Source organism: Pelodiscus sinensis, chromosome 16 (assembly GCF_049634645.1).
Source record: "Pelodiscus sinensis isolate JC-2024 chromosome 16, ASM4963464v1, whole genome shotgun sequence".
NCBI classification, from domain to species: Eukaryota; Metazoa; Chordata; order Testudines; family Trionychidae; genus Pelodiscus; species Pelodiscus sinensis.
This window is the reverse complement of record NC_134726.1, coordinates 36,691,649-36,719,365: the sequence shown is the minus strand read 5'-3', so window position 1 is coordinate 36,719,365 and position 27,717 is coordinate 36,691,649. Positions and strand designations below refer to the sequence as shown.

The 27,717-nt window shown below is 49.0% G+C and overlaps 1 long non-coding RNA gene across 2 annotated transcripts in view; it reads right to left on the bottom strand.

Moving 5' to 3' along the window:
• Positions 1-27,717, bottom strand: part of LOC106731467 (uncharacterized) — a 58,555-nt gene that overhangs the window by 10,932 nt on the left and 19,906 nt on the right. For both annotated transcript variants that reach the window (XR_012896205.1, XR_012896206.1), the window contains 3 exons: positions 3,562-3,664; positions 1,802-1,904; positions 1,041-1,148 (listed from right to left, as the gene is read on the bottom strand). This is a non-coding gene — a long non-coding RNA (uncharacterized LOC106731467). The remainder of the gene's footprint in view (positions 1-1,040; positions 1,149-1,801; positions 1,905-3,561; positions 3,665-27,717) is intronic.

The window sequence follows — 27,717 nt, the reverse complement described above, 5'->3', positions numbered from 1 at the left end:
TCCATAAGACCTTTCAAAACAGGTTCTCAGATCTCTATAGACGTTAATTAAGGGTCATAGTAAGAGCTGGGCAAAACGTTTTTGGTGGCTCATTCTCGTTCTCCTCCCCCATTTTGTGAATCTAGTCATCCTTTGCTTTCATCAAAATGCCCAACGTTGACAGGAAGCAAATTTTGACCTTTTTGACTTGTCAATTTCATGGTCAGTTTGACCCAAAATAAAACTCTGGGTTTCAGAATTTCCAGTGAACAAAACACTCAATGGTGACACCGCTTTACTTTCAACACCATTGTGGAGTGAGCTATTATTATTGACACCTCTTTTACTGAGAGGTGGACTCACAATCTCAAAGAACTTGGTATGTTTGCAGATGATGAGACTACTTACAATGGCAACGACCTAATCTACAACAACTAGCAGCAAACATCACCAGCCACCGGTGATGGGACGCTAGATGAGAGGGCTTTGAGTTACTATGGAGATTTTCTTCCTGGTGTCTGGTAGGTGGGCCTTGCCAACATTGTCGAGTTCCACTGACTGCCATACCTGGATCAGCAAGAAATTTCCCCCGGGTCAGATTGGTAGGGACCTACGGGACGGGGATTTGCCTTCCTCTGCAGCTCACTTGCAGGTTTAAACTAACGTCAGTGGTGGAACCTCTGTAACTTGAAGTCTTTAAATCACGATGGGAGGATTTCAGGAACTCATCCAGAGGTTTGGGGTCTATTGCTGGAGCGAGAGGTTGCCATTCTGTGGCCTGTGATGTTCAGGAGGCCAGGCTAGATGATCATCAGGGTCCTTTCCAGCCTTAAAGTTTGTGGGCATATCTACACTACACAGAACATTGACGCTATCGCGATCAATCTTTTGGGGTTTGATTTAACAGGTCTAGTGAAGACCCTCTAAATTGAACTCAGAGGGCACCCCCGTTGTGTTATGCTTAAAAGAGGCACATGGGATCTTTTTCAGGAGGATAAGGCAACATGCCTCATTTATTGATAATATAACAAAGTAGCACGCCCCCCCGATGGAATAGTTACCAGTCTATTGCTCAGCCCAGCCTCTTGGCCAGATAGGTCAGGTGCAAGGAAGGAGCCAGGTGCTTGTCAGTCTGAACTGATGCTCCGTGGTGTTATCAAGACAGGAACCTGAAGAAGCATACAAACAGTATGGTATACAAAATGACAAGGCTACAGTTGGTGCTGGTACTCTTACTCCTCGTTTGCTTCCATCAGCCTCCTGCTGTGTGGCCAGAGATTTAAGATACATGGATGCCAGCTACAGAATTTATGTAGCTGGAGTTGCGTATCTTACTTCGACCTTCCTATGTAGTCTAGGCCAGGCCTTTTAGTCTATGAGGTTGAGTAACTTTCCCAAAGTCTCGCAATGACACAGTGGTAGAATAAAAGCTAGAGTCCGACACTTCCCAGCTCTCAGTGCTTTGTTCCAACAATTTTGTACACACGCGCACACACACACACACACACACGCACGCACACTTGGTCTTTCTTGCAAATAGCATTTCAGTATGCTGAAGTTACTAACTAGAGTGCAATTGAAATTAAAAATAGGTGCAAAACCAACTCTTATCCAATCTCTCCCACCTCCTCCTCCAAAAGCAGAACTGGATGAGAGCCCATTTTGCAAAACCAAAACTCAGCCTGTCCTTAGTTGCAATGTAATGCTCTGATTCTTGTTCATATCTTTGGGTCCTATCCTGAAAGCCAATCTAAGCCCCTGGAGGCTTTGCTCACTTCACAACATGCCAAACACCACGCACAGAAGAAATAATGTCACTTACGTCTTCTTCAGCATCTCCGTTTTCAATCTCTCAGAAGTCAGCAACATCCATGTGAACAGAGTACCTCGCAACGGGTTCAGAATACACAGAAGGCCGAATTTGTCTTATGAATCAAAACAACAAAGAAAAAATGTTTCCTTCCTAATTTTAGCTCTTGCCAGAAAGTTTTATGTAACAGCATGAAAACTGCATGGTCAGAACAGGGAGTTTTAATAAAAGTCAAAGCTGATGTAATATTCGAGCCAAGGGGTTTTATGAGCCAGAAGAAGAGACAACAAGAAACCCAGAAGGAACATAATTTTCCTGAGCTCCTTCCAGAGATAAATTTCACTTTCACCATCCTGGGGATTCGCCTTCCTCCTGATGTAGAGACTTTTCCACTCTCCGTTTCCTTGTTCCGCCTTATGCTATTAACAGCATTCAATCCCAACTATTCATTTCCTTTGCATCTCTAAGGGTACGTCTAAACTACATGGCTCTGTCAACGGAGCCATGTAGATTTGGTTTTTTGGCAAAGGCAAATGAAGCCATGATTTAAATGATCGCGGCTTCATTTAAATTTACATGGCTGCCGCGCTGAGCCGACAAACAGCTGATCAGCTGTTTGTCCGCTCAGCGCGCTAGTCTGGATGCTCCCCTGCCGACATCAATGCCCTTTGTCGGCAGCCCCGGTAAACCTCATCCCACGAGGAATAACGGGGCTGCCGACAAAGGGCTTTGATGTCGGCAGGGGAGCGTCCAGACTAGCGCGCTGAGCGGACAAACAGCTGATCAGCTGTTTGTCGGCTCAGCGCGACAGCCATGTAAATTTAAATGAAGCCGCGATCATTTAAATCGCGGCTTCATTTGCCTTTGCCTATGTGTCTAATCTACGTGGCCGCCTCAGTTTGCCTCGTGGTAAGGCCAGCCCTGGGGGGCGAGCCCCGAGCTTACAGCTCACCTGCAAGATGGCTGCGGACCACTCATAGACCACACTGGGAGAACCACAGTTCTCTGAGGGACGTGACATCGGATGCTTCCCTAGCTGCCCACCAGACAGACACTGAGCGCGCACGGGAGGCCCAATCATTAGCTAAACCCATTTCAGTGTGGTCCAGGGTCTCTCTCATCCTTTCCACCGGCAAGCAGGTCACTCCTCTTTTTTTTTTTTTAACAACGTAAACTAAACGACGTTGGAAACATGCCACCCCGCCCACTTCCCAGTCACGGTGCTACTGAGACCTGCCAGGGCATCCCGCTCTAATAGCATCTCCTGTGTCATCCCAGAGGAAGCGAGGCAAAGACCCGGGCGGGCTGAGATTCTTGCCCCATGTCACAGACTAAATACCTTGTAAAGAGCCAGCGGCAAGCCTTCGGAGCCTGATGAAAAATGACTTCCACATGCCTCTTGCATTGGGGATTTTATTATACGGGAAGATGGATCTCCTATCTGTTTTCCCTTCGTCTTCATTTTTCAACCCTTGACCTGCGCTGGGAACATCTCCCTCCCGAGTACAGCCCGTAGGCACAGGAAATGCTTCCTGCAACTAATTTGTCTTCAGGCGTCTACACAGCTGAAGAGAGGCAGGTGGTCAAATAGACTTTGCTCATCCCCCTCCCCCTCCGCCCTTGGCTGCCTGGCTGGGGGGGCACGTTTCAGCCTGACCTCTCCCCTATGCCTTTCAAGTTGGAAAGAGGAATTCAAGTGACTGGAGCCCCACTCCCAGGACAGACCCATGCCCCAGGAAGAACGCCTGCCGTTCCTTGACTTACTGATTTACCTTTTAAAAAAGCCGATTCCATAATGTCACAGGCTCAGATGGTAGGTGTAAATTGGCACAGCTGCGTACACTTCGGCTGAGTCACACCAGTGGAAGAGCTGGCCTGAAGAAGTCAGAGACAGAAACAGTATCGTAGACCGTTTCCACCCATGCTCCTCAGCCAACGGCGAGGATGGTTTGAGCCATAATTATACTGGTTAGACCTCCGTCCAGCCTACCGTTGAACATCTTTAGTCTAGGGACAGAGCATGACACGAGCCATATTTCAGACACTCCCCCAAATGTCCTAAACCTGGGCTTCTGGTAGAAACAGGGACCAACTGCCAATTTTGGTTCTGAGACAGAGTTAGGAATTCGCCCCTGCCACCAAAATTCTGACCAAGATTTTGCAAAACCAAAACCAGGCTTGTTTTTTCCTGGTCTCCATTCCACACATAAAGGAACTGGTACGACCAAACTTGTCTCTGCTTCTAGCTCTGGAGGAGAGACACCCTGGGGGAGATGTTCTCTTTTGTTGGACCGAGGTTTCTTGACCAGAGAGAGATGGTTTCGAGCTCACAAAGCACTCTTCAGGCCGGGGAAATGAACGGAAAGGGCTCGTCTTCGTGCACATGCTACAGCTGCACCACTGCACTGGCGCAGGAGAAGCTCTCCTGCCGCCATAGCACTGTCTACACCAGGAGGAGTCAGGCACGTAGATCGACATTGCTCAAGGGGTTTCATTTTTACCCCTGAGTGACAGGTCTGTAATATAAGCCAGGCTGCAGTAGAAATACAAGGTTTGCATAGATTATTTATCATAAGCAGGGGGTGCTGACAGAGTTGTCAGTCCCTGGGCCAGGTTAGGGATGCTCCTGGAAGGGGTGGAGCTGGGCCTAGCTTCCCTACCGCCAGCCCTTCAGCGCTTGTGAAGGGTCCGGTGGCAATTTAAAGGGGCAGTAGTTTTGATCATTGTCTTCGGTCCACCCCCTCTGGGGCACCTGGCACTGGCCACTGTCGGCAGACGGGATACTGGGCTAGATGGACCTTTGGTCTGACCTAGTATGGCCGTTCTTATGTTTATATATTTTCTTCCACACAGATAGATAGATACATGGACAGCTATCTATCTATCTATCTATCTATCCATCCCCATACACCCCATCTATCTATCTATTCCCATATACCCCATCTATCTATCCATCCATCCATCCCCATACACCCCATCTATCTATTCCCATATACCCCATCTATCTATCTATCTATCCATCCATCCCCATACACCCCATCTATCTATTCCCATACACCCCATCTATCTAATCTATCTATCTATCTATCCATCCATCCCCAGACACCCCCTCTATCTATCTATCTTTTCCCATATACCCCATCTATCTATCTATCTATCTATCTATCTATCTATCTATCCCCACACACCCCCTCTATCTATCTATCTATCTATCTATCTATCCATCCATCCCCACACACCCCCTCTATCTAGATATGCATCGAACCTTTGCACCTTGACATGTCTGATGTGGAGGGTGTTGACCATTGTGGCAGCAGAGATAAGTCTACAGGGTGTGCATTGTTGTTCTAGCAGGGTCTGGTGCTGCATTAACTTGATGTGTCCTAGTTTGTGGGAAACTTGCTTCCGATGATAAGCTTGGAAAACCGTTGAGTGGGAAGAGACCTCAGGCGTCACCGGGTCCAACCATCTGCTAAAAGCAGGACCAATCCCAACTCAATCATCCCAGCCAGGGCTTTGTCAGGCCAGGACTTAAAAACCTCTAGGGATGGAAATTCCTCCACCTCCCTAGGGAACCCATCCCAGTGCTTCCCCATCTTCCTTTTAAAATAGTTTTTCCTAATCTCCAACCTACACCTCCCCCACTGTAACTTGAGACCATTGCTCCTTGTTCTGCCATCTGCCCCCACTGAGAACAGCCTCTCGCCATCCTCTTTGGAACCCCCCTTCAGGTAGTTGAAGGCTGCAATCAAATTCCCCCTCACTCTTCTCTTCTGCAGACTAAATAAGCTCAAAGTTTGGGAGTTGATGGAAGGCCAGAAGAGGAGGATCAGGAAATATTTCTTTCAGGAAGTGGGCCTTGCTGAGTACGGGTTGTAGTTGTTTAATGATGCTCCTGTAGAGATTTCAGTGACGGATAGGTGACAAGTAGGGTGGAACAATCAGAAGGGGTTTTATTTCTGATGGAAGCAAGTCCTCTCAGGGTTTTCAAGAGGTTGGTCCACGATGAGATTTTTCTCTCTGGTAGAGTGTCCTTGTTTGGTGAAGGTGGTTTTGAGTGTGTTAAGGTTTATGCCTTGGACTTTCTCCTCACAGGATGTTCTGTGGTATCCGAGTGCCTGTCTGCAGATAACAGATTTCTTAGGGCACTTACTGGGAGATAAGCACTGTGGCCATCAATCTGCTGGGGATTGATTTAGTGGGTCTAGTAAAGACCCACAAAATCAACGGCCAATTCTCTCCACCAGAATGAGAACCGTAACAGAAGTCAACAAGAGAGGTTCTCCAGTAAGCTCCCCTGCGGTTGACACCCCATGGCAACTTGATCTAAGATATGTCAGCCCCCGCTACGCTATTCACATAGCTGAAGCTGTGTACCTTAGGATGATACTGCCCCGTAGCGTAGACCTGCCCTGAGTGTATTTGTGTTATAGCTGCATTTCCATTTTGATCACCTTAACTTGGACTCTCTTCACCTTCGGTTCTATCCATCAGGGGCCACATGTAAAATTCAGACCTAGAATTGGGTCTGTACTGTATTTAAGAGTTTTGGGTGAGTAACTTGGGATCCAGAGTTCTCCAGTTCCGGACCAACAGCAAAGGCGGGATAGGAGAAGCATGAAATGACAACTCACCCCATTCCACACAGTCCTGACCTTCAGGAACCTCAGTTCGGAAAACGGGCTTCTTTTGATATTGTTTTTTAATTGTTTTCAACATTACCAAGGATTCAAGCCGAGCTGGGAATTCTCCGTTTGCATTTGAACGAGTGCAATCCGCTCAGGCGTGCACAGATCTTTCACATCCCAAACAGGAAACAATTGATCTTCAACATAAAGTGATTTATCAGCAGCTGGCAACCTGCAGTCCTGAGACCCGGTCGCACTTGTTCATCTGCTCTGTAGCAAAGCTAATGAAATAACCAGGGAAACGCGCAGATGTGAACGGCTCTGCCACGGACAGCAAGATACATGATATCTGGGGTGGCGGCATACAGTGGAAGTCCCCTTAGTGTTTTCAGTGCACGCACAGCCAAGCCTAAATGACTTTCAACCTGATGCTATGGAATGGTGCCACAAAAAGATGTGGAGATGGAGAAAACAGGGGTCGGAGTTCACATTATCTCCCAGAATTACATTAGTGGGAGCATCTGGAAATAGAGCGAGGCCAGAACAGCATCCCGAGAAGCTGAACGTGCTGAACATTGGCAAGGGCTTATAACGTGGAAGCTAGAGTGGAAACTCACAAGTATCTTTTCCTTTCTTTACAATACGGGAGAGGTTGAACCAAAGTTATGCCCCAAACAAGCATTAGCAAAGGCATAGAAGGAGGGGACGATGAGCAAGGAGTGTGGTGAGCAAGACACGAGAAGTCATCCTTCCGCTCTACTCTGCACTGATTAGGCCTCCGTTGGAGTGTTGTGTCCAGTTCCGGACTCCACATTTCAAGAAAGATGTGGCGAAATTGGAGTAGGTCCAGAGAAGAGCAACAAAAATGATTCAGGGTCTAGAAAACATGAGCTGTGAGGAAGACTGAACGAATTGGGCTGGTTTAGTTTACAAAAGAGAAGACTGAGAGGGGACTTGATAGTAGTTTTCAAGTTCCTAAAAGGGTGTCATGAGGAGGAGGGAGAAAAATTGTTCTCCTTGGCCTCTGAGGATAGAACAAGAAGCAATGGGCTTAAACTGCAGCAAGGGAGGTTTAGGTTGGACATTAGGAAAAAGTTCCTAACTGTCAGGGTAGTCAAACACTGGGATAAATTGCCTAGGAGGTTGTGGAATCTACCACCCTGAGGATATTTCAGAGCAGGTTGGATAGACATCTATCCGGGATGATCTAGTCGATGCTTGGTCCTGCCGTGAGGGTGGGGGGATTGGACTCAATGACCTCTCAAGGTCCCCTCTAGTTCTAGTGTTCTAGGATTCCATGAAAACCTGGATCCAAATCTCTCTGAACTGTGAGGTAGGAAAGGGTTGGAATTGGTGCCTGATCCAGATTTAAATGTTATGGCTACATTTCTGTGTGATCCAAAGCTACAGTTCCCAGCTTGCCCCGGGTTCTGTAACAGGCTGAACCAACCTGTGAAGAGGCTTGAAATCTCAGTGAAAAATTCACAATCTGGGCCTCTCTCTCCAAAAATAGAGTTAAACGGAAACTCTGCCCGGGGTCTTGACGTACTCAGGAGCAAGGGTTTTACGCGTGCGAGGGCAAAGGCAAAATTTACACCCCCCCCCCCCCGCTGCCGCAGCATGACAGGGCCCCAGACATGGTGCACAACCCTGGGAAAGCCTGTACTGCATCTTCTCCGGCTCCCTCCAGTTGGGGCTAGTCCCCTGCATGCACTAACCCGCCAGTGGAGATGGAGGTGGGTAGGGCTGGGGGCAGGGAGGAGTCTCCAGCTGGCAGCAGTGGGCGGAGGAGGAGCAGGCGAGCTGAGGGGTGCCAGGGGGCATGGAAGGGGTCTAAACTGGCGCCCCATAGTGTGGTGCCCAGGGGCAACTGCCCCCCGTGCTCCTATCAAGACAGCCCACTCAAAGCCATTTTGGTTGCCATTTATGGATGCTTTTGGCCACATCCTCAGCTCCCTACTGGGGCTGCATCAGTTTACAGCAGCCCCGAGTCCCATAACAGAGGCACCATCACAAGGCTGTCCTGGCTCCATGGCTAGCATTTTGTAACTTCACTTGGTGACTTGAAACCCTGCAGCCAGCAGTTCCTGGAATCTGAAGACACCATTAGGTTGGACATTAGGAAAAAAAGTTCCTACCTGTCAGGGTGGTCAAACACTGGAATGAATTGCCCAGGGAGCTTGTGGAATCTCCATCTCTGGAGATATTTAAGAGTAAGTTGGATAAATGTCTATCAGGGAGGCTGCATCTAGACAGGCAAGTTTTTCCACAAAAGCAGCTGATTTTGCAGAAAAACTTGCCAGCTGTCTACACTGGCCGCTTGAATTTACGCAAGAACACTGACGATCTCATGTAAGATTGGCAGTGTTCTTGCGGAAATGCTATGCTGCTCCCGTTCGGGCAAAAGCCCTCTTGCGCAAAAGTATTTGCGCAAGAGGGCCAGTGTAGACAACGTGGTATTGTTTTGCGCAAAAAAGCCCCTATCGCGAAAATGGAAATCGGGGCTTTCTTGCGCAAAACTGCGCCTAGCTTGGCACGGACGCTTTTCCGCAAAAAGTGCTTTTGCGGAGAAGCGTCCGTGCCAATCTAGATGCTCTTTTCCGCAAATGCTTTTAACGGAAAAACTTTTCCATTAAAAGCATTTGCGGAAAATCATGGCAGTCTAGACGTAGCTGGATGATCTAGACGGTGCTTGGTCCTGCCGTGAGGGCGGGGGGCTGGACTCGATGACCTCTCGAGGTCCCTTCCAGTCCTAATAGTCTACGATTCACAGCCTGTCGGACTCTGGTCTCTCTTGCCACGGCTCCCATCACGGTAGAGTTTCATAGTGAGCCCGGCCGTGCAATTTCTTGCACCAATTCTTTTACCAAAGAAGCCAAATGCTCATCGGGTGTAAATCACCACGGCTACATTCAAGATGACGGAGCTTCTCCAGACGCACTAGCTGGGGCGGGGGTAGCACTGTCAAGTGGTTATTATGTCGTCCCGGTGGCGTGGGGAGTCTGAGCCCTGCACCCTCATCTGCAGGCAGATGTGACTCTCAGCCAGAAAGTGGAACAGAAGGGTCCTTGGGCCCCCTCCCTGCATCCTCAGCCAGCCCAGACTAACAAACACCCTCAGCCACCGGTCCCACCCTGCAGGTAGGGAACACCTTTTGCCTGGGAAAAGGGACGAAGGAGCAGGTGGGGCTGATGGCATCTCCCACCCGTGCTCAGGTGACGAGAGAGTCTGAGCCATTGTGTACATGGCAGCCAGGGGCAGCCTCCCCCGCAGTGTGAGTCACACCCATCCTCAGCTGGGCACCAGCGCAGTGCCCAGGGAAACTGAGGCACGCGCACACACCGTCGTGTTACAACAGAGCAGCCCAAGACAGCAGGAATCGCATACAACGTAACAAGCCCACAGAGTGAACACAAGACCCACTACGTCACACGCCCCTCCGGCTGCTGTCACGCTTGACAAGGTGTTAAGATTCCAGCCACGTGTGGGATTCAGCCTCGTAGCCTCTGTCTGGGGAGTCGGCAGCGTATGGCATTTTTGGAGCCATGTCCACCTCTGGCAAAGTCAGTTCTACCTGTAGCCCCTCCCCCCATCTGCTGGGGTCTTCCCTTTTACCCCCTTTGCTTTCAACTTGCTTCTGGCAGGAGTCATTTTTCGTTTAACGGGTCTACGCAGAGCCCAGCGCAGGTACAAAACTTGCATCCGCAGAGATCTGCAGCCACATCCATGGATGCGGATATAAAGCAGCTCTCCATGGATTAGCAGAGCTCTAGGCAGGGCTGGATTGAGGTGTGGGCTAGCCGGGCAGCTGCCCCGAGCGCCAATCTATGGGGGGCACCTGATGGCAGCTGTGCGCCCCTTATAGCTGCCATCAGGCGCCATGCGCCCGGCTCCTGGATCGTGGGTTGCAGCAGCTCCCAGCAGCGACCACCCGGGGCGGGGGCCGCGTTAACCCCCGCAGCGCCGGCCAGCAGCACCCTCCCCCCCGCGGCCGCAGGGCCCTGCATGGTCAGGCTCAGCCTGCCCTGAGCGGCCCCGGGTTGCGCGCCAGCGGCGGTTGCTGGGCTGGGTCGGGCTGGGCACATACATCCTGCCGCCGCAGCTCTGCACGCCCTCTCCCATGTGCTGGGCGGATGAGGCGCAATTAAACTGTCTTCCCGGAGCACCGGAATGGCTCAGTCCAGCCCTGGCTCTAGGTCTATGATTGTGCCACAGATTCGGAACAAGAGGCCCGTCTGGATTCACAGGGCTTTAAAGAAAAGGCCACATACCAAATAGAAACCCCTTATTTTCCCCAGCCCCTCGCTTTGCTCTTTAAAAAGAAGTGGCCGAGAGCACCGTTTGCTGGACTCTTCAGCGTGGGACTCTGCCTGAGACAAAGGCAGCAAGAGGGGTGATCCTAGGAAGTAATGCCAGCCAAAGAAGTCCACATTGTTACCTTCACATTTGGAAGCAATTACCTGCCTGTTATGTAAAACTTTTATTAAACAACTGGAGAAATTCAGTAACGTGTTAATCATCGGTTGAATGACATCTGCCTAATACCAGAGATTTTTTGAACTGGAGCAGGCGGGTTCAACAGTTCAGCATGATTACCAAAGCATATTGCTCCTTTTTTTCGTTCTCCTACGTGTTAATTTTTCAGATTTATTATTTTAGGCTCCCGTGTCTCGTATGTTCACGACACGTCAACATCTGTTATATCTCTGCATTTCACAGCTCTTTATTCTTTGCCCCGTTAAGCTTTGGGCACTCGGCTGAGACAGCCAGCCAGTGGCTTATGGAGTGTTCCAAAGCAGCCCAAAAGAAGATTTTTCCAGGGACATTTGGCATGAAGGCGCACCAAAAAAAAGGGGGTGGGAGTTGATAAATGGATGCAGTGATATGGGAAAAGAGGAGAAGCCAGTGAGAGTAAGGGACAGACTAAGGCTACGTCTACACTACAAAGAAAAGTCGGTAAGAGATACACTATTTGCAAACTTCAATTTGTGTCTCTTTTCCCGCTTTTTCGTTGGAAGAGGCATTTCCAAAATTTGGCCCATCTACACGGCACGCAATTTCGGAAGAACCCGCTCTTGCAAGCCATCCCTTCCTTCCTCGCAAAACGAGGTTTACAGGGATGGCGAAAGAACGCATCTGCTTTTCCGAAAGCTTTTTCGGAAAAGCGGATATGTTCCTTGGATGCGGCAGTGCTTTTCCGGAGTACGTTCGGTATCCCGGAGAAACGCTGCAGTCTAGACGTAGACTAAGAAGAGAACATGGTATCTAGAGAAGACTTTGAATGTCTGTAGCAATGCACATGATTGCTGTTTGAGACACATTTGTGGAAAGATTTTAGCGTCTCCCTCCTCTTTTTTTATACATTAACGCAAACCAGGGAGACACTATATTGTAATGGATGCATTAGAATTCTCCAAGGCCCACAGAACAGATGTTAGTGCTTTTGAGATGGGAAGGAGTTTAAGGGAAGGAAGGTAGATTATATCCAGGAGGTTACAGCCAAGGCTCTCTGGGAACACCCCCCCAGAGCACTTGTCCGGATCAAACTCTCTAGGACTTGGCTGAGACATTCCACTCCAGGATGACTCTTTGCACATGAGCTGTCAGTGGCTGGGGAGAGGAAGGGTGAAAGGGCAAGAAAGTTATTTAAAAATAATATCCGTTGGCCACTTGGACTGCATGGCGGCCAGCGGCCAGCTGGAGAACAGAGAGAGTGAAGGAGTCGGATGTGGACAGCAGCAGTCTGTGCTTCCCACGCGCACACCTCCTGCAAGGCAACTCAACTGCGATCCACCGAGCAACCGAGAAATCGGTGGTTGGGATACGAACAAGGATCCCGGAGGAACTTGACTGGGACTCACCACCAGACATTCCGCATTAACCAGCGAACGGAAACAGCCTCTCTCCTCGCCAACGTAGAGCAGTCAGAAATGTGTCTGACCAGCTGGTCTTCACTCTTGGCCTCCCTCCTACCATCCCGCCATGCATCTAGACCAGTGTTTCGCAAATTCTTTTTATAAAGTACCCCTTTAAAATATATATATAAGTACCCACAGTGCCTACAGTTTTCAGACACACACCACTTTTTTCTACCATTGCAACACATTTATTTAAACAACTTAATCGTAGCGGGGCGGGCGATGACATTTTTGGGCGTAAAAAGGACAAAAATAATAAAACGCTGTAAAACTTAAAACAAAAATTCAGTTTTCTCCAAATTTCAGTTGTGTTGACGTATGCCCCCCAGACTTCTCTCGAGTACCCCTAAAGGTACTCGTACCACTGGTTGAGAAACACTGCTCTAAACTAGCAGTCTGACCATAACTGCATCACCTTGGTGAGGCAAGATTTCAGCAAGTCCCACATCTATGTAATAAACACATCAAAGTAATTGAAATTGACGCCCAAACTCCCTTTCACTCCAGGGTCTCAGATCTTTTGGGGGGCGGGGGGGAAGGGGGTTTCAACAGCCATTATTTTATAACGTGGATTTGGTGCCCCTGGCTAATATTTATTTGGGGAGGAGGATGTGGCGGAGGGGAGGGGAGAGGTAAGGCAGATAGAGAAGAACAGCATGGAGCTATTGCATTTAGAATATGAGCCATTACACATAGGCTCATATACAACTTGCTGGTTTAAAGTGATGCAACTATGGAAGGTGTGATATTCACAGTACTAACCTAGGTACATCAGAACAGCCACACTGGACCAGACCAAAGGTCCATCTAGCCCAGTATCCTGTCTTCTGACAGCGGCCAATGCCAGGTGCCCCAGAGGGAGAAAACAGAACAGGGACTCATCCAGTGATCCCTCCCATCACCCATTTCCAGCCTCTGACAGAGGCTAGAGACACCATTCCTACCCATCCTGGCTCATAGCCATTGATGGCCCTAACTTCCATGAATTTATCTAGTTTTCTTTAACCCTATTGAAGTCCTGGTCTTCACAACATCCTCTGGCAAGGAGTTCCACAGGTTGACTTGTACCGAGTGAAGAAAAACTTCCTTTTATTTTGTTGTAAACCTGCTGCCTCAATTTAATTCGCTGACCCCTAGTTCTTATGTTGTAGGAAACAAGTAAATCACTTTTCCTTATTCACTTGCTCCATACCTGTCATCATTTTATAGATCTCGACCATATCCCTCTTAGGGTACATCTACACAACAGGGCTAAAGCAGAATTAAGCTACTCAATTCCAGCTACATCAATAGCGTAGCTTAAGTCGAAACGCCTGGTTTCAGTTTTTGGGGCTGTATACACAGCAGGAAGTCTGAGTTAGAGCCTCCTCCTCCGATTTCCCTTCCTCCTCGTCCAATGAGGGTTATGGGAGTCGAAGACAGACATCCTCCAGCTCGCCGTTATTTTGACATTATGTCGAAATAACTGCTTGTAGTGTAGATGCCGACTATGTTATTTCAGAATCACGTCAGCGATTCCGAAATAACACTGCTGTGTACACATACCCTCAGTCTTCTCTTTTCTAAGCTGAAAGTAGCCTCTGGACATGCATTAATCTTGGCACCTATGTACGGTAGGAACCGATCTAAAGCATATACTCCCCAAGGTGGCGCTGTCTGAGCTAAGCTACAAAGACGACGACATGGTTCCCAGACAGGATCAGAACAGTCAGCAGACTAAGGCTACGGCTAGATTGCGAGGGTGTTTTTGGGATACTGGAGGTATCCTGAAAAAACTCCGCTGCGTTCAAGGAACGCGTTTGCTCTTCCGCTTTTTTTTTTTTTTTGGCAGAAGAGCAAACACTCTTTCAGAAGCCCCTGTATTCCTCGTTCTACAAGGAAGAAGGGGGCTTTTGAAAGAGGGTTTTTTCCTAACATTTAGCCCAGTTTAGATGGATCAAATGTCAGAAAAGCCCCTTCCAACAAACATATCGGAAAAAGCTACGTAAAATGCAGAGCGCATTTTGAATAGCTTTTTCCAACAAACAGATGTAGTCTAAACGTACCCTATGCAGCCAATATTTAATGCTTTAGAGCAGGGGTCTCCAAACTTTTCAGCCCGAGGGCCGCATTAACTATCAAACAGCAGTTCGGGGGCCGACTACACACTTGAGGTCCAAATAAAAAACAATCAAAACATGCAATGTAATGATCAGTTGGAAAACATAACGCACTACTGCGTGCCTCTATTTTAATTCGGTAAAAACATAACGTCCACGTAAGCGGCGGCTGATCTTGGCAGGATACACGTAAATTTCCGTAATTTTTTTTCCGTAGACAAAAAGGTCTCCACGGGCCGGATGAGAGGGCCTCGCGGGCCGCATCCGGCCCACGGGCCGTAGTTTGGAGACCCCTGCTTTAGAGGAAAACTAAACTCCTCTAACTCCCTGATTAGTGCTTTAAATAGCATACAATCGTTCCCAGCGGAGGACCGGCAAATCTTACCCCTGTTGACTGCGAGTATCTTTTATCTTGGATAGTTACAAATGTATTGATACTGCAAATGTATCAAAACCAGCCGCTGTGGCACAGACCGGATCCCATCCGCGCCAAAACTGACACGCTAGTCCAGTGGCTTTCAAACTCCATTTCTCATGACCCAGTTGGAGAAAATTGCCAAGGCCTGTGACACAGCTATCACAGAGTTGTGGGGAGTCACCGGGCCCTGCCCCTCGCCCCCATCCGCGGCCTGATGGGACTGTCAGCCGGCTGGTAGAACAGAAGGTTTACTCGTTGACCGGGACACAGCGTAGCACAGACTTGTTGCAACAGAGGAACCAGAAGCCGCCAGTGCAATCCAACGTGGAGAGAGGAGAACCCGGGCCCAGCGCCCGGGACCCCCTCCCTGCGTCCGAAGCCAGCCAAGACTAACTCTCACCCTCAGGCACCGGTCCCAACCTGCAGGATTCCCCGCCTGCTCCTTCGTCCAGTTTCAAAAGGTGTCACCTTTTGAATCTTTCACCTAGGCCTGGGGGTCTCCAACCGTTTGAAGCACGAGATCACTGTCTGAATTGAAGTGTGGTCCAAGATCTACCTCAAATATAAATCCCCTGGCTCCGCCTCCTTCCCGCCCCTTCTCTCAGGCTCCACCCCCGGTTAACTCCATCCTCCTTCTCTTGCCCATCCTCACCCACTTTCCTCAGGCTGGGGACCAGGGTTGGGGGCAGGCTCTGGACATGGATTAAGGGATCTGGAAGGTGAGGGGGCTCGGAGCTGCTCTTAGGGCAGGCAGTTGGGGTACCGGAGGGAGTTCTAGGTGCTGGTTCTGGGACAGCATTTGGATGCAGGAGGCTCGGGACTGGGACAGGGGTTGCGGTGCAGGATGGGGTCCATGACTGGGGTAGGTTTTCAGGATGTGAGCTCCAGCTGGTCACTGCTTACCTCAGGGGGCTCCTGGGTGGGGGTGGAGGGGCTAAGGCAGGCTCACCCCTGCCCTGGCCCTGCAGCACTCCCTAAAGCAGCCAGAAAACTCCCTCTCAAGTCCTGTTGTGGCCCCTCTCTGCTTTGTGGAGAAAGGATACAGAGTGGGAGGGGGCAGCTTGACATCAGCCCCCCTCTCCTGCCTGCACAGAAAGCAGGAGGTTCCCCGGGGGGACGGGCAGCTCCAAGGCAAAGAGCAGGAGGTGCACATCAACTGAAGCGCCCGCACTTGACAGCCTCATGGCCAAACCCGTCAGGATCCCGTCAGAGCCTCCCAATCTACCAATAGATCCCCATCGACTAGTTGGTGCCCACGGACCTACGCTCAGGTTACAAGAGAGTCTGAGCTACTGTTGTGTGCTAAGATGGGGCAGTCTGGGGCAGCCTCCCCCTCCCCGCTCAGTGAGAGCCATGCCCAACCTTCCCATCCCCAGCGGGGTACCAGAGCAGTGCACAGGGAAACTGAGGCACACACACGGGGTTACAATGGAACAGCACAAGGCAGTAGGAATCACATACAATATCACAAAGCAAACAGAGCGCACACAATCCCCACTGTCACAGCAACGTAATTTGACTGGAGCGTGGGATCTGGGATGGGGCTGAGGATGGGAGGTTTGGAGTGTGGGGGGGGCTCTGGCTTTGGAGGGGGGGGGTAAGGCTGGGGCAGGAGGGGCTGATCTCGAATGGCTCCTGATCAGCGGTGCAGCAGGGGGCTAAGGCAGCTTCCTGCCTCTCCTGGCCCCGCAGACCAGGCTGCGACCCAGAAGCAGCCGGCAGCAGGCTCCCGGCCAATGGGAGTGTGGAGCTAGTGCTCGGGGTGGGGCTATGTGCTCCCCCCCCCCACATACACACACTTAGGAGCCAGGCTGTTGCTGGCCACTTCTGGGGTCTGTGGTGCTGGGCCCAGAAGGGAGCTGTCTTAGCCCCCCCACTGCTCACCTGACCCCCCCCCCCACAGCACCGAAACCCAGCACCCAACATCCCACTCTAAGTCATGCCCCGTCATTTGAAAACCCCTGGTCTGTAAGGTTCCTAACCCTCAGGAGCTACAGATCTCAGTATCACTGGGGAAAGGGCCTCAGGAGGTAGAACATACCACGACCCGGCTTCCTACATCTTCCCTTGGGATGGCGTTTATAGGGGGGGGGGGGAATTCATTGTTTCTTTATATTATGCCCCTTTGAGACCATTCCACGAAAAGTACTTTGACACCCTCCCTTGAAATCAGCCCCGATATTAACATCAGTCAAGCCTTGGCCGCTGAATTGCCCTTTCGGTTCTGTGATTCAGTCCCTAATAAAAACCTCATAAATAAAGCGTGGCAGGATCAGCAGGGACACCGACCTTGCGGGCCTCCCTCCCTTCTTAATCCAGGAAAAATCCCCCTCATTTCTGCCCAGGCCGTGTACGAGGGGAGAAAGGGTTTGCCCTGAGTTTTCAGAAGCGGCTGCTTCTCCCTCTCATCATTTCAGACGTCAGTTACTTCCGCCATCCTTGGCAAGTGGAGGAATGAACACGTGGCGTTCACAGGCCCGATTCGGCTCACGTATCGATGTAGCGCCATGGACTGTCTCCTCGTTTACGCTGGTGAGAGTGATCGGAACCAGTGCTTTACATTCATGCTTTCCCGGATTTCGCTGCTTCCCTAAACTCACATCCCTTTAGACATTCAAGAAAAAGCAGATCAAAAAGCTTAACATAGGCCCAACAGCAGAGCCCGTGTTCTATTTCACAGCTTCATCATATTTAAATGCCATAGCTTTGGAGAGAGGTAGATACGCTGGAGGGCAGGGATAGGGTCTAGAGTGACCTAGACAGATTAGAGGATTGGGCCAAAAGAAATCTGATGAGGTTCAACAAGGACAAGTGTAGAGTCCTGCACTTGGGACGGAAGAATCCCAAGCATTGTTACAGGCTGGGGACTGAATGGCTAAGTAGTAATTCTGCAGAAAAGGACCTGGGGGTTCCAGTGGATGAGAAGCTGGATAGGAGTCAGCAAGGGGCCCTTGTAGCCAAGAAGGCGAATGGCATATTAGGGGGCATTAGGAGGAGCATTGCCAGCCGATCTACAGAAGTGATCGGTCCCCTTTATTCAGCTCTGGTGAGGCCACAGCTGGAGTATTGTGTCCAGTTCTGCCCCCACTTCCCGCACTATAGGAAGGGTGTCAATGCATTGGAGAGGGTCCAGCGGAGGGCGACCAAAATGATTCGGGGGCTGGAGCATGTGACCTACGAGGAGAGGCTGAGGGATTTGGGCTTCTTTAGTCTGCAGAAGAGAAGAGTGAGGGGGGATTTGAGAGCAGCCTTCAACTTCCTGAAGGGAGGTTCCAAAGAGGCTGGAGAGAGGCTGTTCTCCGTAGGGGCAGATGGCAGAACAAGGAGCAATGGGCTCAAGTTGCAGTGGGGGGAGATCTAGGTTGGAAATTAGGAAAATCCATTTCCTTAGGCAGGTGGGAAGCGCTGGGCTGGGTTCCCTAGGGAAGGGGTGGAATCTCCATCCCTAGAGGTGTTTAAGTCTCGTCTTAAAGCCCTGGCTGGGATGGTTGAGTTGGGGTCAGTCCTGCTTTGGGCAGGGGGCTGGACTCAACGACCTTCTGAGGTCTCTTCCAGCCCTAAGATTCTATGATTCTAATGAGCAGAAGTCTGTAAAAAAATTCCCAGTTCTACCAACGTCAGCTATTACTTAATCTCCATCAGTGGACGGGGGATATGGTCGAGGTCTATAAAATCCTGATTGGTATGGAGAAAGCAAATAAGGACAAGTTATGTACTTGTTCCCATCACATAAGAACTAGGGATCACCAAATGAAATCAACAGGTAGCAGGTTTAAAACAGACAAAAGGAAGTTTTTCTTCGTGCTGCACACAGTCAACCTGTGGAACTCCTTGCCAGAGGATGTTGTGAAGACCAGGACTTTAATAAGGTTAAAAAAAGAACTAGATACATTCATGGAGGATAGACCCATCAATGGCTATTAGCCAGGATGTGTAGGAATGGTGTCTCAAGCCTCTGTTTGTCAGAGGGTAGAGATGGATGGCAGGAGAGAGATCGCTTGATGATTCCCTGTTCTGTTTACTCCCTCTGGGGCACCTGGCATTGGCCACTGTTGGAAGACAGGATACTAGGCTAGATGGACCTTTGGCTAGATGGACCAGTATGGCTGTTCTTATGTTCTAACGTGTGAAGGGACGTTCTTCCCTGGAATCTTGTAGACCTAGCAACAGGACAGCACACTAGAAAGGAGGTTCTAAGAGCCGTTGGAAAGGGCTTTTTGTCTTTGTCTCTTTTCCTTCCTCTCTCTCTCTCTTTGGGTACATCTACACAGCAGGGCTAAAGTCAAATTAAGTGACAACTTCAGCTAGCTTCATTCGGCTTTTGGTGCTGTCTACACAGCAGGAAGTCGAAGGAAGAGCACTCTTCTGTCGACTTCCCTTACTTCTCGAGAAATGAGGGTTAGCAGGAATCAGCATAAGAAGTCCTTCATCTCGACATTACTTCAAAATAAAGGCTTGTAGTGTAGACACACACGATGTTATTCCGAAATAACGCTGCTGAGCAGACATACCCTTTGATTTAAAGAACAAAACTGGCAGCGCTTCACCTCTGATCAAATAATCTCCCCCCGCTCTCCGGCCCCAACTGGTTTTGCTGCTCAACGTGAGAAGATGCTTTTGGGACAGGAAGTCCACGGATGCTGCAGCTGCACCAGGGGAAGGTCCCAGGTTATCCTGCAATGGAAAAATCGAACCACCTGGAGCTGACATAACACCCTGAGTGCCAGGCCATGAGTGGTACAAGCCACCTGAGAACGCCTCAGCCACTCCACGCTGGTATGAGCGTGGCCGGCTTTGCGCCCGTCTCGCGCTGTCCATCCGAGGACCTCACAGCTCCTTCCAGACCCTCAAATGGCGAGAACCTCTATGGTCCAGAATCACGCAAGCACCCCAGAACAAAGCCCAGGTCTCCTTCCACGCCTACTCTGACCCTTGGTCCCTATGCCACTGGACAGAGCTGAGACCACAATCATCTTTGCCTAGGGCCAACAAATGGTATGGCATGGATGTAGACTGGTGTCATGGGGCAGGACGACCTGGGTCTGTTGGCTTTACAAGTTTAAGGGCACTTGTAAAGAGGGCATGTGATGGTCGGGCACATGTTATAATCAAAGGGGGGTTTGGTTTAGGATGTGGTTCAATAGTGATTGGCAGCAACGTCACTGGAAGGATCAGCTTACAGCACCATTTCGGAGAAAGTACACCACAATATGACTTCATAGGACATCTTTGTGCAGGTCACTTCTCTGCACTGCAGTGGCCTATGGGTAACTGGCATTCTAGACGAGCCAAACACTTCCCACTCCTCAAGCCCTGTTTCCAGTTCACGGGGGTGGGGTATTTCATTCACCCCCACTGATAAAAATGACAGCCGGGACTGGCCCTACCATGAGGCCAATTGAGGCAGCCGCCTCAGGTGCCAGACTGTGTGTGTGGGGGGGTGGAGGAGGGGAGCGAGGGGTCCCACCGGGACCCAGAGTGTAGAAAATTGTGTCTGCTGCTGGTGCATATGTAGGGAGCAAAGCAGTCCCATGAGAGGAGTAGAACAGGAAGGAGGCAGAATTGAGACCTTTCAAAGTTTTGGCCCAAGCGAGGAGGTCTGGGGGCGTCATTTGAGCTCCCCGCATCAGGGGCCAAAATGTTGTGGGACAGCCCTGATGACAGCATCTGTCTATCGCTTTTTCAGAAAGAGATGCCATCTGGTTAGTTGTGTCCCATCTCCACTAAGGCTATGTCTACACGGCAGGCTTCTTGCGCGAGAAGCTTTTTGCGGAAGAGATCATCCGCAAAAACGTCTTGTGCAAGAGCACACACACTGCAAAAGCGCATCGGAAAAGCCATGCGCTTGTGCGCAAGCGTGTGTCCACAGTGCATGGACACTCTCTCGAAAGCAAGCGCTGATTGCCATTCACAGAATGGCCACGAGGACACCTGTGCTTCTTTCGTTGGGTTTTTTTGCGCAAAAACAACCTATTTCTGTTCACGCACACTTTTTTGTGCAAGAGCGCTTACACAAAAAGGCTTATTCCTCATAGAAAGAGGAATACCTATACCGCCAAAACCCCTCTGTTCCTTCAATTCACTGAAAGTTTTCTTGCGCAAAAACGCGCTTGAGGTGTGGACACACCACGAGTTTTTGCGCAAAAATTCTGCAGTGTAGACATAGCCCGAGTAACCTGCTTAATCGAACACAATTCCCCCCTTTTTGTTGCTCTTCGTAGCAGGTGTTATTTTTGTCACCTTACACAACCCCTTTCTGCATCCTCCTCAGGGGGGAAAAAAATTCTTTATAAGGCCATCCCCAAAACCGCAGAATGGCTGGCCTGGAGTACAAATAAAGCTTGTGGCTTCTAACAGAGGGAACTTCCTGCCTCATTTAAAAGGCTTTAAATAATTAGCCACAGCTTGAAAGTTAAGTCAGGGACACTTGCTGCATTCTGAATCTTGGCAAGAGGGATCACTTCTGGAGTCTATTGTAAAATTTGCTCGGAGATAATGTGCAGATTTGATCTGCGTTGGGAATGGACATTTGGAGGAGGCAGGGTGTGCCAGGGAGAAATGTGTTGCCACAATAAAACTCCCATTATTTTTTAAAAACAACCTATAGACTTGCCACGGGACATAGGAAGCTACAAGGAATTGTATGAACATAGAAATTGCCACGTTCTATTTTACTGGTGGGTCAGTATCTTATCACCAACACTATCCAGTACCTGATGCTCTGGAGGAAAGATCAGAAATCCCCAATTAGGCCGTTAAGGGATAATCTGCCCCAGAAAAAGTTTCCTCCTGACCCCCATAGTTAGAGGTTTGCTTCAGAGACTTGAAGCATGAGGGTTATTATTGTATCCCCTCCCCAAGGAGAAATTTGGATGAAAACAAAACATTTGTTAAAATTTTTCAGGCTTTGTTAAAAAACAAAACCAAACCATGAAAACTATCCCCCCCCCCCCCCAGTTTTCAGCAACTGAAAACATTTTGGTTCTTCAATAAACATGTGAAAAAGGGGTGAAAATGGGTTTTTTTTGCTAGTTTTGTTAAAAATCTACTTTCCATCTTTTTTGGCAACCAATTCTATTTATGACATTCCTTCCAAAAATCCATGGGATTTAAAAATAAAACAAACAATTATAATTACATTATTCATATTGGGGTTCCTAGGTCAAGAACCAAAACCCTGTTTCACTAGGCACTATACAGAGAACAAAAATATGGTCCATGCACCAAAGAGTTTATATTCAAAGTATGAGACAAGAGATAAAGGATGGAGACAGACAGACAGATGGGAGAGCACAAGGAAACAATGAGACAACACTGGTCATTATGACAACCTTAGTCACTCGCTGTCTGACTGTTGTCAAGTGTTTTGTACATATCCCAGCACATCCCATAACATAAGAACTAGGGGGTCACCAAATGAAATTAATAGATAGGTTTAAAACAAACAAAAGGAAGTTTTTCTTCATACAGTGCACAGTTAACCCGTGGAACTCCTTGCCAGAGGATGTTGTAAAGACAGGACTTCAGCAGCATTCAAAAAAGAACTAGATAAATTCAAAGAGGTTAGCTCCATTGATACTTATTAGCCAGGGTGGGTAGGAATGGTGTCTGCAGCCTCTGTTTGTCAGTGGCTAGAAATGGGTGACAGGAGAGGTATCACTCTCTGATTACCTGTTTTGTTCATTCCTGCTGGGGCATCTGGCATTGGCCACTAGGCTAGATGGACCTTTGGCCATTCTTATGAGAGTTTTAAGGAAGGATTTGCATATTTATGGGGAACAGGACCAGCCCAAGTTTTTTAGCACCCTAGGCAAACTCTGACTTCAGCACCCACATTCAATAGAGGGGAAAAGGAGAAATTATTGCACATCTGACGACATCATAGTATCATCAGTCTAGTGTCTTTTAATATATTTTATCATTTCGATGCTCACTTAAAACTATTAAAAAAATTAAACAGAAGGATGGAATTTCTATCATCAAACACTATTGCGTTTGGAACGGAAAGGAATGTCTGTGTCAGGTGGTATTTGGTAACATTAGCAGTCAGGCGTTCCGAAAATCAGGACTTTGCTATTACTTTAACAGTACTAGTCTACAATAAACACACAATCTTAATACTACACGCACGTGTGATTCTCCTTTTACAATCTCGTTAAAACCTCTTACCAAATTTTTCAAGTCTCACACAACACAAATTCTTGGTGGGCACAGCATCTTCGGGATCATGGCTCATAACATGTTGCGGGGCTCTGAGGGTGTGTCTAAACTACATGGCTCCATCGATGGAGCCATGTAGATTAGGCAGATCGGTAAAGGGAAATGAAGCCGCAATTCAAATAATCGCAGCTTCATTTAAATTTAAATGGCTGTCGCGCTCAGCCGACAAACAGCTGATCAGCTGTTTGTTGGCTCAGCGCGCTAGTCTGGACGCTCCCGCACCGACCTGAAAGCCCTTTATCGACCTCCCCGTTATGCCTCGGAGGATGAGGTTTACCAGGGAGGTCGATAAAGGGCTTTCATGTCGGCAGGGGAGCGTCCAGACTGCCCCAATCTGCCGACAAACAGCTGATCGGCAGAGCGGGGCAGCCATTTAAATTTAAATGAAGCCGCGATTATTTAAATGGGACTCCTAGTTGGCTCAGGCTCCCGGCCTCTAGGGCTCTTTGGTCAAGCAACATCGTGGTCTTGCCGGACGACAGAGTCCCAGATTTGGGAGGTTCAACCTGTATTTACATGCTCCACAATGTGAAATAAAGAATGTAACCACTTCCGATATGGCAATGATGCACTGTTTTAGAAGTACAATATTTGATACTTTCATTTACAGGAGATAACATATTACTATATTTTTAAATCGAGAAAAAAATACACATCCATCTAATTTGGCATTCCTTAAAATACGGAGCCCTAGGTGGCTGCCTAGTTCACCTATATGGTCAGGCTGGCCACGATGGGGAGCTCTTTCCAGGCACGAAAGGCAGATGGGGAGAAAGCCCACAGGAGTTTTTGAACATTTCCCCAATGGGTGACAACTCTGGATATTCTCGCTAGCCATATAAACCTCAAATCTCTTCTTGATAAAGATGTTCCTCTTTCTGCTATGATGATTTAAAAATGTAAACTCTGGTACAGGTTGAACCTCTCTCATCTGGCACTCTGGTCCGGCAACATCCATAGTCTGGTATGACTTGAGTTCGCCGGATGGCCACTTATCATGGGCGTAACCAAGTTTCCCGTGGTCCCATAAAGTTTGTTCACATCCATCAGACCTAGCTCTCAGGGTTCTGTGTTATTTAGCTCCAGTTTACCCTAAATGTTGTCTAAGAGCCCAGTAAAGCAGTAGAAGTGTTGGTCATGCTGCAAGACAATACTCACCTCCCGTGGTTTGGCAAATTCTCTGGTTCAGCACTGGTCAGGTCCTGAGGGTGCCCCACTACCAGGGCCGGATTAAGCCATGGGCTAGCCAGGCAGCCGTCCGGGGCACCAAACTATGGGGGGCGCCTGGCTCACGGGCTGCAGCAGCTCTTAGCAGTTACCCTGTAGCAGCCGCCGGGCCGCGTTAGCACCGGCCAGCAGCACCCTTCCCCCCGTGGCCGCAGGGCCCTGCACAGCCAGGTTCTGCCCGCTCTGGGTGGTCCCAGGCTGCACGCCAGCAGCGGTAGCCAGGCTGGGCTGGGCCGGGCTGCCGCCAGCTCCACGTGCCCTCCCCACATGCTGGGCGGGGGCGGGGCCGCGCATGCGCCCTCCCCCACCCTGGGGTGCAATTAAACTGTCTGCCTGGGGCACCAGAATAGTTCGATCCAGCCCTCCACCCTACAGAGGTTCAACCTGTAGCGGCGCGAGCTTGGATGATCGTGATCAGACAAAAAAAAAAATAGGTGTTGCTGATATTTATTTATTTTCTGTTCTGTTTCTTCATTCATCATCAGGTAAATGTGGCTTTGACAGCCCCGACTTCCTAAAATCCAGGGAAGGTGACTAGTACAATGAGCAGCCAAGCAACACCTTACATCATGTGCATGTTATTTTTCACTGGACATAAATTGTTAGCTAGTTTTCCTTTGTTTTGAATCCCCAAGGGGTAGAGGTGGGGAAGGCCATTCAGTAATAAAAGCATTGATCCACAGTGAGTAACGCAACTGGGTAATGGAAAAGAATCCAAACCTAGACATTTTTTGTTTCACTGGGGAAATTTTTAAGTGCCTGCCAAGCAGAGTTACTAAAATGGTTGAAGAAACACCGCTAATTGAGATCTTAAGCAGCAAAGCATAATTTTGATCCCGTCATAAATTCTTGCTTAGTCAAAAGTCCACAAAAAGCACACTTCTCCAATAGAACCGCATACGCGCACGCGCGCGCACACACACACACACACACACACACACACACACACACACACACACACGTGTGACCAACACCGTGAAGGCTTGCTATACCTAAAACAACCAGATTTTTATTAAACATCTGAGTCCAGCTTTCATTTAAAGACTTTTCTCCCCGTTAGGTCTACGGGAGTTAGAAAGCAGAGGCTTGCTCAGTAGAACAAAGAATTACCGTGCCGGGCATGCGAGATTCCACAGTGAGACGGTTTTAACGACTCCTCTGACAGAACGTTTTAATAGCAGTTGAGTCTGAAAACTGACACTGCTTTCCAGTCCGTGCTACTTTCGCTCAATCACAGTCCACGTTTATTATTATGCAAAATATTATTTTTGTTGTTACGCGTCTCAGAAAATCAGATCACCAATCTTCTGACATCTTAGGAGAGAGCGCCACATTCTGAGTCTTACCGCCAAAAATGGCATTATTGCTATTCTCTATTATTTGTATTCCCATCGTGCCTGGAAACCATAGACATGGACCCTGGTGCGCTAGGGGCTGTACAGAACAAAAAGATGGCCCTGCCCCCAAGTGCTGAGGGATCATGGCAGAACATTAGAACATCAGATGTCTCTGCCACTGAATCACCATGTAGCCTGGTAAAGTGGCAGGGCAGAGCCTTGTAAAGAGGAGATAAGCCTCTCGGTGTTACTCAGAGAGATGGAGTTAATTCACTAAATGCTTTTAGAGGGGCCTAGGGCTTGTCTTCACTATCCACGATCCATCTTCTGGAGTTTGACTGAGCAAGTCTAATTAAGACTTGCTAAATCAAGTTCAGAGAGCGCCCCTGCCTGAGGCTAGTACTCCTCCTTTTGCAAGGGATAAGGGAAGCCAACGGGAGCGTTTGCTCCTGTTGATCTCCCACTGTGGGGATGCCACCAAGCCTGGCTTACAGTAAACCAACTCCAGCTACATATTTTACGTAGGTGGAATTGCGTACTTTAAGCCGAGCTGCCAGGTCTACAGTAGACCTGGCCTAAGATGACATACCTTGAACGTGTCAACCAATATTCAGAGAGGTAGCCGTGGTACTCTGTTTCCGCAAAAGCAACAAGGGGTCCAGTGGCACTTTAAGGACTAACATTTATTAGGGCATATCCCTTCCTTTTTTTCTTTTCTCTTCACGCATCTGAAGACGTGAGTTGTATCTGATGAAAGCTTATGCCCGAATACATTCGTTAGTCCTTAAAGGGCCACCGGATTCCTCCTTGTTTCAGCCAACGTTATTCTTCTTTTATGCAAGAGCCAGCAATGCTTTATTGTTTGCTGGGTAGGGGTCGTTTTAACGATGAATACGATCATGGTTTGCATGGCACCTTCGTATGTTGAGGTGAAACTCAACCCAATGCACCAGTGAAGACCCATTGACGCTCTCAGAACAGAGTTTAACTTGTGCTTGGCCCTCTGTGAACGGCACCGATTTGTGAATTCAGCCTCACCACCCACCGCGAAGTATAGGCCTTAGGCACTTAGCCGGGCCCTGTGAGTAGCTCAGCGCTCAGGATCATTAACGCCTCAGAACTCGCCTGTGAGGGATGCACGTGCTCCTCTCCCCATTGTACAGATGAGAAACCGAGGCAGAGAGGGACTAAAGCCCAGATGCTCAAACGATATATAGTGTGACAAAGCTCCGATGAAAACTCGGGGGGTCCTGCGCTTCCTGGCAGATTTTGCTTGCCTCAGAGGCTCACAGAAGCAATGTGATTTGTCCTTTTCATATTTGTTCATTTTTTTAATTGTATCCTTTGGTATATATAGTTGTGACTACTTTCTTCCACTATTTGATCTGAGGAAGTGGGTCTGGCCCACGAAAGCTCATCATCTAATAAACCATCTTTTTAGTCTTTAAAGTGCTACATTGTCCTGCATTTTGCTTCAGAAGCCCCCAGTTTTAGACCCCAAGTCTAAGGCTTTAGTTTGCCGTTTGTTGAGCTCTTTTCATCATTGGCCAGATCCAGAGAAGTGATTATTCCTCTTTATTTGGCTCTGGGGAGGCCACATCTGGAGTACTGCATCCCGTTCTGGGGCCCCCACTATAGAAAGGATGTGGTCGCATTGGAGAGGGTCCAGCGGAGGGCGACCAAAATGATGAAGGGGCTGGAGCACTTGACCTATGGGGAAAGGCTGAGGGATTTGGGCTTATTTAGTCTGCAGAAGAGAAGAGTGAGGGGGAATGATGGCAGGATGTAGAGAGGCTGTTCTCAGCGGTGGCAGGTGACAGAACGAGGAGCAATGGTCTCAAGTTGCAGTGGGGGAGGTCTAGGTTGGATATTAGGAAAAATGATTTCCCTAGGCAGGTGGGGAAGCGCTGGGCTGGGTTCCCTAGGGAGGGGGTGGAATCTTCATCCCTAGAGGTTTTTAAGTCCCGGCTTGACAAAGCCCTGGCTGGGATGATTGAGTTGGAGTTGGAAATCTCTAAGGCTATGTCTACACTCACGGCTTCTTGCGTGAGAAATATGTAAATGAGGCTAAGCGTGGAATA